We start from the raw sequence: 10,917 nt of genomic DNA on the forward strand, positions 1-10,917 counted from the left end.
GCAACATCAGCCGAGTATAACATAACATAACATAACATAACATAACACGCCCATATCCTCATTTGAACTGTGTGAGTGTGAGGTCTATGATAGTGGAGGAACTAGAGGTTTACAGGGTAGCAGAAAGCGTGGAGAAATACACAAAGTCCTTGAACGGTAGTATCGTAGCCTATTTGTCCATTAACAATCAAACATCTTGTTTTTGTGGCACAAGCTCACATTAACTTGAAGACTGTAAATCATAGATGATTTTTTTTTTACTGTTGTTGCATTCAAACAGAGATTTTATTGTCGCAGTCTGAGCGTCTACAAAAATGCACGTGTCGTTTTCTAGCGACTTTTATTTTGAAGTTGATCGCCGGATGCTGTGTCGCGTAACCTGTCCGACTTCACAGGTGTGGTTGTTTCTTGCGGGTGCTGGACGCGGTGGATAGCAGCGGGATTGAAATCTATAAAGGTGGGATTTTGTCTTTATTTGTCTAATGGGAGAAACGCCTCGTTCATTTGCTCGTGCTGTATTATTTTGTAATTTGTGAATGAGCGTAAATGTTTCAATATCAAGAAATTGAATGTATATGATAGAGGCTTTGGCATTAGATGCTTGCTTTAGAACAGCTGTTTTCTTTGTGAAAACCGCCATGGGCGCACGAAATGTATATTTATTCGTCTCATCTGTGTGGGTGGATGTGAAGGCTTTTTTGGTTTTGTGGATCTGTGGTTTGACTCTGGGCCTGTTCTGCAGGAAAGGCGTTTCACACCGTCCGATGGTTTGAATCAGGGAAATTGGCGTCTGAGGCAGAAACGATACCTTAAAAAACACCAGATCAGGCTTCAACAGATCAATTAAACATGCAGTTGAAGTGACACATCAAAAATAGGTTGTCAATATCTAACTATATGTTAATGAATATTACCATGAAATAACCTGAGAGGTCACTACTGAGTACCAGTGACTCACTGCGAGTCCTAATGATAAGTATGCCTGTATTATAACGTTGAGCTATAGAGCTTAACCTATGTTGTGGTCTTGACATATGAGTAAAACGTTTAGTCTTAAACCAATCAGACATTTTTAATGAATTTAAATGTAAGCATGTGTGTGCTTCCCTATACTGCAACAGCACATCTCAGAAAACAGAAATAATGATGATGTATGAATAAGACAGAAAACTGTCTGTAAACTCATATAGAGACAGAAAATAGTATCTTGTCTTATACTGCATATATTCAGATAACATAAATGCTCCCAGTGACTGCATGTTATATGAATGGATGCTGACAGCAAGAACTGCAGCTTTTTGGTCCCTGACTTTTAGAATTTTCTCCATTTCGATGTAAAATTGAGTCCTTAGTTTATCGAAGTTCTACATTTATATACAGCATTTGAGACTGTTTACTTAGGACAGGTGATTTCATTTTTAAAGGGTGGAACACAGCCATTGAAAGAGCCATAGACTGATGATGTAATTCTGATGTTTCAGTATTTGGTTTGAACTACAAACATGTCATTTTGTGCAGTAAAGGGTCTTAAATGTGAGCTGCATCTGCCGACAGCTATGTCACTAACAGTCAGACCTGAAGGCACGAGTGGCGCATCTGCTGTTTCTCTCGGGAATATACACATCTATATTTTCTGGGACAAACACTGCCACAGTGTCATATGTTGGATCAATATTTTTATATTACGTTTCGTATATTAGTAAGGGTTATGAGTCTTTGGGGGATTCTGTGAGCGCAGTTTCAGAAAACGCATTGAAGTTGAGCTGCTTTTACCGTAAGCAATTCATTCTTTTTATTTAAGATTTTTATTGTAACACGAGAGGTTAACCCTGCTTCAGAGGCTTTCTGTGCTCAAAAACAGAAACTATCGTTAATTATTATGCCAAAACTATATTAATAATTGCAACTGTCTTTTTATCAACGCCTGATATCACTATATTTCAAAATCTTCAATAACAAGCTTTATTGAAGTGTAATTATTTTGAAAAATTAAAAAGTATTGACATCTACACATTTACAAAAAAGAATGTTAAAGATAAAAAGAAAATATTTACAAACAAATTTAAAGACAATGACCGTAGGGACGTTTTTTTGTAATCCAATTGCCCTGGCTTCACCTGCACACTGAAGCACCAACAAACATCCCTGGCATCCTCCCTGCTTCCCTCTCTGCTTCCCTTTTTTGCTGTGGAGGAGAAAAAAAGGAAAGAAATGATGCTATTTTTAGAGCCCCCTTCTCTCTCCTCATCTGCATCCCCACGCTTCCTCGAGAAGGAGGCACGTGATTGGAGGAGAAGGGGGAAAATGCCGTCTCAGAGCAACCTGGTAGCATCTGCACATCCACTGCTGCTTTATGGAGGAGACATCTTTGTACATAGCTGTGTATTGATTAAGGTTGCGGTGTGATGTTGGGACAAATGATAAATCCGGTGAACTGTTGGAAGTAGTGAAACGTTGAACCTTGACGTTAGATTAAATTTGACAAGTCTGGCATTTTCTGCTCTGTTTGTGTTTCAGTGGTCCAGTTCAGTGTCCTCCTTTGTAGAGAAAAAGAGTCTCAAAAGCTGAACATTTTAAGCACTTTGTTGTCATCAAAAAAACTGAAATCTTCACCTTTATTGATGCTATAGAGAGAGAGCAGCAGCACACAACAAGGACAAGTACAAACACATGCAGTTTGCTAACGGGGTCAGAGATCAATTGGCTGCTTACAACACTTTTAAACAACATCAACCCCCCAAAGTCCCACAAAATTGAATTTATTTGAATTTTACAAGCCTACTGACCGATGTTGTACAGATGTGTAGCAGATAAATCTAATATTCCTCAGAGTCTCGCTGGTTTCTCTAATCATGTTTTGATTTAGCGTCCTAGTTCTCCTCCTGAGGGTTTCTGGATGGGAATTTTTTTTTTTTTTTTTTTTTTTTTAACATTTGGTGCAACATTTTAGATCTGTGAAATCCTTTTCTACCCTAAAGGATTTAAAGGGCAAGAGGTTATTTCTAAATCTGAAGTCCCAAGGGTTTTCGGCCTGTTTGCGTATTTGAATCATTTGGTTTGAGCTCTCATGAGAAACTTTCAGTATTTGATGTTGTTTTGGCATCCCTTGTGGCCAAATTGGCACTTCTTATCTCTTTGCTGATTTAGTCCTGTATGTGTGAGCAAAAAAAAAAAAAAAAAACACTTTTTAGCAGCACCTGTTTGCATTATTTTAACAGTCAAATGTATCATTTCCTGTATTTATATGTTTAATGAAGTTAGCCGAGGTTTAAACTATTTTTAAGTATTACTTTCATGTGACCACTCCGGAAAATTTCTACTGAATTTCAGGAGGACTTGCCACCTCTGCCCTCCGTCCTTAATCATGCGAGGAGTGCGATGTTTGTTGCTTACACTTGCAGATATGTATTGTAGATCTCTGCATGTTAAATCAGGTTGACCTTTGATCAATAAAACAGCAACACTCGCTAATGACCAGCTGATTCTCGACAGGGATGCGATTAACCCTGAGATCAGGAAGTACTGATGATGCTTTTTTTAAGCAACCTTTTTTTTTGAATGATTAAGCATGAAGTAGAAACAGGACGGGAGTGGAACAGTGAAAGTAGACCTGGTAGATGGAGGTAGAAGACAAGTATTACTAATGCTAATGTAACACTGATTGTTCATCCCTCCTTTGATTGTGTGTGCTTTTTAATGATGTTAATAATTCTTCTCAACCTGCACACATTTTTAACTTTCAAGTTTCAGTCCGAGGGCTTTTTTTGACACACTGCTCCCATAAGAGTCATCCCTATGTTTCCAGTGTCCTATCGTTGCTACAGTGTGTAGCTGAAGGCTAGTTTTGCAGCTTTAAATGCAGTGAATAATCAGAGACAGAAAGAAGGCAGCTGGATGGTAATATCAGTAGAGCGTATTTAAAGATATCATTTTGTGAAGTGAAAAATAAAACTGTCTTTGCCACAAATTTTAGGGTGTTTTGATGATCTGGGAGCCGCTGTGGATTAGCCATCAGTTTTCAGGAAGCCAGTTACTCCTGATGAAATGAGCCTGACTAGCAGGCCACAGCAGCACTTGCCTTTGGATCAATCAGGCTCCCGTAGGACGTCAATCTCCTTCAGGTGACAGGTTAAGATGAGTGAAGTCTTTGTTCAGAACAGAAACTCACATCCCTTAGTCATGATTGGAATAGGATTTAAAACACAAATAGATACGTTTCACTCACAAATAGCAGTGCAGCACTTTGCTTTTCTCAGTATTCATGTCAGGGATTTTTAGCATTGTATTAAAATATATATTTAAGCAGTTCAGTGATTCATGTTGCTCGCGGTTTTGTCCATTGCAGTATACATTTTTTTTTTAAACTGTTCCTCGTCCTCCCTGACAGAGGAGATGAGGTCTCCTCAGCAGCTACTGTCAGGACGTATTTGTCGTCTTTGTCACGTCCGTCCTGACATTTAGTCTCGTTTCAGTGTCCCATTTCTGTTACTTAAGCCACAGGAGAGGAGTTTAATCTCAGGGCCAATGTGATGGGACCTTTAATGTGGCGGTCACTGATATGACGAGTTGTGATGTTATCCTTCATTTTAGAGATTTTCAATGTCTTTTTACAGCTTTTAACCATCAGAATCCCAATATATATATATTTTTTTATAAATAACGACATCTAAAATCAATAAGACAATGTTAATACACAACACTTACACTGTGTATGGACAGAATTTAGAATGGCTTTGAGGCCACGACACTACCCGGCACATTACACATTAAAAATGATGAATGGACAATAAAAATTATTCAATAAAAAGATTATTAATACAAATATAAAAGACAACGAAGGAAAAGCCACATTGCTGGTTGTAACAGTTTAAATAGCGTGAATTGGACATATGAAAAGCACATATGTATGATTTACTTACATGTCAATGCTTCTTTTACTCGTGGAAAACCATTTTTTTCTTATTAGGAGTGAAACTATGAATATTGTATTAGATTATGTTTTATTTTAGTCATAATAGCCAACCATTGTCTGACTTCAGCTTCTCTGCTGTAAGGAATTTGTACATTTTTACCTTATTGATATAATGTCAGTGTCCACTTGAGGCTGGCTGCAAAAGCCATGGAAGTCACACACACCGATGTTAAAATGTCCATTTTCCATTACATGTCTTTACAGGTACACACTGTACAGTGGTAAAACATTTTTTTTTTACAACTAATCTGTTTGTCTTAATGAAGGATACAAGTTATAATATTTAGGGACGTGACTGATCTGACTGCAAGCAGTTGGCCAGGAGGCTTAAGGCCCACCTTAACTCCACCTCTTTGCTTGTTTCTAGGTTGAGACAGCGTTTTCAATGTGGCGACCACCATCAGTGGTCTTCAAAATTGCCCTTCAGTAGCCAATAGGTGACGGCACTGAAACAAGGTCCATGTTTGATACAGTCTTTGTACATAGGGGGTAGTAGCTTTACATTACAGTATCAAATGATTGGAATGTGTATTTTAACTTCCCACATTCATTTGTATAAATGCTTGTGTTCAGATCGCTCTCACAGTTCAGCCCACCTGATTTGTGGCTTTGTTCAAAAGCAGTTTGAGGCAGCAGAGTGAAGGCAGTAGCAACATTCTGCAGCCTGCGAGAGACATTTCCATAATTGGAATTTGTTAATTACTTTGAGATTAAGCACACAGTTCTTACTCTGTGATCTTCTGTATCGAATGAGTACTTTGTGATGGTTAAGCCAACTCTCTCTTCTTTTAGCTAATCTCTGAGATGCAGAGGAAAGGCTGCAGTAATCTCACCACACAGAGACACTCAGCAGCCTCCTCTTAAATACATCAACAGTGTGTGAGTGTGTTTGACAAGATCCAGACCTCAAACTGTTCCTGGTCATTTTTAACCTCTCGTAATCACTGCTAGTAGCACGCTAACATTTTGTTTGTCGATATTAAACCTGCACTCCAAAATACTTGAAGACAAGGGAAATATTTGTTGAAAAAGCAGAAATGGAAATAATTTTGGAAGAAGTAGAGCAAGAAGATCTTTAAAAAGTTTCGAGGAAGAGTACAATCCAAACACTGTCGGAACTTGGCTTGACTTTCTGTTCCAAGTTTAAAACTAGCCTAATATGCTGTAAATGAAACACCGCTGACTCAGGTCAGAAAAACTCGTCGATAAAACAGCACGTGGGATGAAATGTGTGCTGAGCTGAGTCGACACTTTGGTGCAACAGTAACACAAGGAGGTACATTTTTAATAAGACCGGCCAAAGACGAAATCAAACACCAAGACCCGACTGTGATCCAGCGTGAGCTCACATCCAGTATAGGTTGGATGTAGATTGTGGTAAAGTCACATTTTCCGGTCTTTGTGCACAAAGCAGGAGATTTGAAAAAACAGGGGCAGATGAAAACAAAAGATCTGCGTGGAGTTATGAGGAGACTTTCTTAAATTATACAGGCATGGATTTCTGTTTATTCCCAATACACGGGGACAAACAGATCTACCAGCTTCCTTTTCAATGCGCAAAATGTTGTAAGGTTTTTGGATTGAATGGAGCTCTTTTAGCAAAGTGGATTTGTGAAAATTTGAGAGATTAGCATGTGATTTCTTTTGAATGTGCCCTGTTTTTATTATTGTGTATTTGTAGGATTGATAGCAACATCTATGCAGGAAATAGTTTGGGGTGGATAAATAGATCTACAACAGGATTTAGTAGGTGGCTGTTTGAGTCCTGTGGGAAATGAGGACTCAACACTGACTTATCACTACACACCAACAGTACTTGGTTAGGTTGAGGTTAAGAGGAAGAGATAATTGCCATCAAGTCAAAATCCCATCTTCAATCATTCTTGTGCATTCACATTTTATGAATCCCTGACTACATAACCAATGTTACTCCAAATGATTGGACACCAGATACACTGCACAGCCGCCTTTGCTTACTCTGGGATCAATGGATATTCCCTCATGTGTTTGTTTAAGAAGAAGAAAAGCCAAAACAGAACCACCTTTCTTTACCATTTCACAGAATTCATCCCGCTGTTTGACGACGATGATCAGTTTATGCAGTCAGGATCTCTGGTTGTTATCGCACTGCGTGTCTCCTGTGTTTGTTCTCGTGCTGTTGTGGATTACACTCAAACCCACAGTGAGTCACACCCCTGCTCACTTCACTGCAGACTCACATTCTCAGTCATCCAAAAGACACGTTTGGATGGCGGTCGGGTTCAGCATGCGGTCACGGTTTATTTGAATTTGTTTTCATCTCACAGAGATGAACAGTTCAGAAATGTTGGCCTTTGTGTAAATTATGGAGGAATTAAGAGGAGTCGGACGAATTTGCATGACTATAAATGAAGTGTTCACGCAACATTTACATGGTTTCATTTGCTGAAAATGAAATATGCAACGTGCTAAACTTGAGCCAAACAATGACAACATACAAACATAACTGCCCTTGTTCTCTCTGATTGCACAGTGTGATGTACTGAGAGACACGTGACACCATTTCAAGCGTTTTCTTGTTGGTACATGGTCACAAAACATAACCATTACTAGAGGTTAAGTCTTATTGGAAGGGCATGGCGCTTCAACTGTAAAATTATTTAATTTTAAGAATTAAAAAAAATGGTTTCTCCATTTAAAGCCAGACGTTCACTGATACATTTCTTATTGCATTGAGTACATTCAAGCACAACAACTTCCCATTGGTCTGAGCCAAAAAAATATGGTTTGAAATGGGAAACGTGTGCATTATTCAGAAAATCTTGGTGATATCTTTTAAATCAAGCAGAGCATTTAAAGACAGTACGTTATTAAACTGAACTAGTACAAGAGTAAAATAATTGCAACGGTTAAAAAGTATGTTATTTTATTTCCATGATTCCTTCCAGATGATGTCATTAATATTCTGGATTCTACTCTCAATCTTTTGAGTAAGTCTTTTAAAGTGTGAATGGGACCTCCAGGCTGCAGATTTGTGAAGAATCTTTCACAAGCTGAACAGAATTTGAAATTAACCAAACGGCATCAGACGGCCAGCTGCTGCGCTTGAAAATGTCCTCAAAGAATTCAAGGAAGATGAAAGAAATCTAATTTATTTAAATGTAATAAAGATGATGGTACACATTTGATTTCATCATTCTTTCTCACTTTTCTTTTTGAAAGAGAGTTCATTCAGAGTTGGTTGATGCTAGTTTGACCTCACAGCTCAATCTACCTGCTCAGCCTCCATGAACACCTCGTGTTGAAGAGGAGTCTCTGCTTCTGTATTATTTATGGAGCATCTCTGTGTTCCTTCATGTAAACCGATCGTCCGGAGCTGTAAGGAGGGTGCAGTTGTTTTGTTTGTGCTTTATTCCCTGAGAGTTCTCGTCTTTCACTGCAGCTGAGCTGAGATAACGCTCTAAATATAGAGCAGGGTGCAGAGACTCAGAGGCCTGTGCACTCAAGTCGATGTGTCGGGAAGGTTCATGAATCCTTTTTGTTCTTGACGCCCAAAATTCTTGAAGTCACTCATAGCCAGCACAAATCACACAGCGGTATGAAAGAAATTCAATCTTGTAGCTGATTTTATTTTTTTGCTTTTTGTTTTTTCAGATTATTTTTGGGCTTGTTATGAGTTTATTTTAGAGATAGGACAGTAGAAAGGACCACAGAGAGAGAGAGAGAGTGGGGAACGACATGCGGGAAAGGAGCAACAGGTCGGATTCGATCCCTGCGCTGCCATCACATGAACCAGTCCTGTTCAAGTAAAACCAAACTCTATCAGTGGCAAAAGTCTGCATGGGAGGCGACAGAAATGTTCCTTAATTCTCTACATTGCATCATACTAATCTTCAATATGATAATGATCTGTTGGACACAGAGATATAATGAGTGAAACACAGATTGTACATGAATGTTTAAAATAAATACCTACTCAAATGTCTCCAAAAAAAAGTGCCTATACATGTTTACCAACAATCAACCTGAGGAACTTTTTTCAACTTTGAGGTAGTGGAAGGTTTGAAAAGTCAAAAATGCCGTTCTGACAGTAAAATGTAAATTCTGAAGTTTGTCAACTTTGAAGCTCATATTTCGGGCAGCTTTACTGTCAGCGATAATAAGATTTTAATTACCAGAATTCTTTTAAAGACAAGGAACTTATGGGAGGACAATTGGCACTTACATTTTGCCATTCAAGAAGGGATGTTTACACCCCTGTTACCCCTCGTCTGTGTAACGCACACAGGCATATTGATGCCAAACCAAGTTCGGCCCCTGAGCCGGAAGAGCCAACAGGGCAGAACAGTGCTGTGTGTGTGTGTGTGTGTGTGTGTGTGTGCGTGTGTGCATGTCTTCATATGTGTGTATGTTAAGCTGTCTCTGTTTGTTTACACACTGTGCCTCCTGTGGTTCTGCAACCCAAAAATGCAACAACTGGGAACAGATCAGTGACTGGGACACCAATATTACGCTGTGACGGATGCAATATGTTAGGACAAAGTTGTTATAATGGTGGAACTGTGTCACAGCACCGTTGCAGAATCACAACATGTAAAGGGCTGATGTCAAATTGAGCCAGCAGTATGAGATTCTTTCAAATGAATTGACGGAAATCTGAAACACTAAGACTAACGGTGAAATGTGGTCACTCTAAATACCACCTACACATACAGTATACTCACCTCTGAGTGGTGTCTGAGTGTGTCATGCTCTTTGCCTGTAACTTCACCTGTAAGCATGAGAGTCCTGCCCTGAAAAAGATCATTAACAAGTGGGTCAGATGTACAAGGCAACTAACTGATAGCTGTTGATCGGCTGTATTGCAAAGGAAATGCCAAAATCTTGTTTCATGGTTTTATTTTTGGTATAGTCTTCTAAAATGACCCTCTATATTGTAAGTAGTTTGTACACTGAGCTAAATGTTCAACCAGTGTATATCAAACTCTAAACCAACCTTCGTTTGTCCTGCAGTTGTTCATAGCGTGATTTATTCCTGACACCTCCACAGCTGATTGTGACGGATTGAGCAATATGCTTTCAGCTCTCGGCCTAATCGAGACAACTCCGATGGGTTTTCTTTTTTTTCCCCTTAGCATTGCAAAATGCTTCTTTGATTAATTCACCATGAAGCAGTTGTTCAAAGTTAAAGACTGACTAGTTAATCATTATCATCTGTTGTGCTGAGTCAATCTGATGCTGGTAGAAACTCATCTTTCATCTGACCCCGCATAAACATATGATCTTTTACTATATGGAAAACAGTCTCTGCTGTTCCTCTAAGGAATTCATTTTTTTAAAGGCTTTATCTGCGAATTTTTTGATCCAGCAGATGGATCAAGCATGAAACTAAAACAAGTTGCACTGCATTGTTGTGTTAGCATGCTAATGCTAGCGATCTTTATTATGCTCGTATCTTCACACAGCATGTAAATTTACCCAAAATGACCGTGATCTAGAAACGCTTACGTGACATTCAGTTAAGCAGTGAGTACAGAATGTTATTCTTCTTTTCTCTAGTCCCTCAATTAAACAACTTTTATATGCGAGGGGATGAGTCGGCCGGCCGTCCCGGCGATGTAAACAAAGTGTAGATATGGCTCGGAAAGCTCGGAAAACATCACAGACAGTGGGACTCGGGTGTTACACCCATTGTAGACAGTCATGACTCACAGTTATTTTCAGAGGATATACTTGATTTCTATTATATTTAAGTGTGAAAAATCACAAATTAAGTCTTTTCAGTGGGTTTTTTTTTTGTTGTTTTTTTTACCTTTGAGGTGAACAGCTTGAATTTCAAAAGGCAGGCTTGGCTTTGCCAGAACACTCCATCATACCAACCTTTCTGTATCGTAAGAACAGGAATGTGACTGACAGTTTCTGGTATCTATGATATATATTATTCTTGTATTCTTATTGAGTTATGT

General features: G+C 38.8%; 1 protein-coding gene across 1 annotated transcript in view; it reads left to right on the top strand.

Annotated features, from left to right (window-relative positions):
• The first annotated feature begins 321 nt into the window (after positions 1-321).
• rab3ab (RAB3A, member RAS oncogene family, b) overlaps positions 322-10,917 on the top strand; it is a 21,424-nt gene continuing 10,828 nt past the window's right edge. The window contains exon 1 of the mRNA XM_061033962.1: positions 322-457. The gene's annotated coding sequence lies outside the window, so the exon portion shown is untranslated. The remainder of the gene's footprint in view (positions 458-10,917) is intronic.

Source organism: Labrus mixtus, chromosome 3, assembly GCF_963584025.1.
Source record: "Labrus mixtus chromosome 3, fLabMix1.1, whole genome shotgun sequence".
Lineage (NCBI taxonomy): Eukaryota > Metazoa > Chordata > Actinopteri > Labriformes > Labridae > Labrus > Labrus mixtus.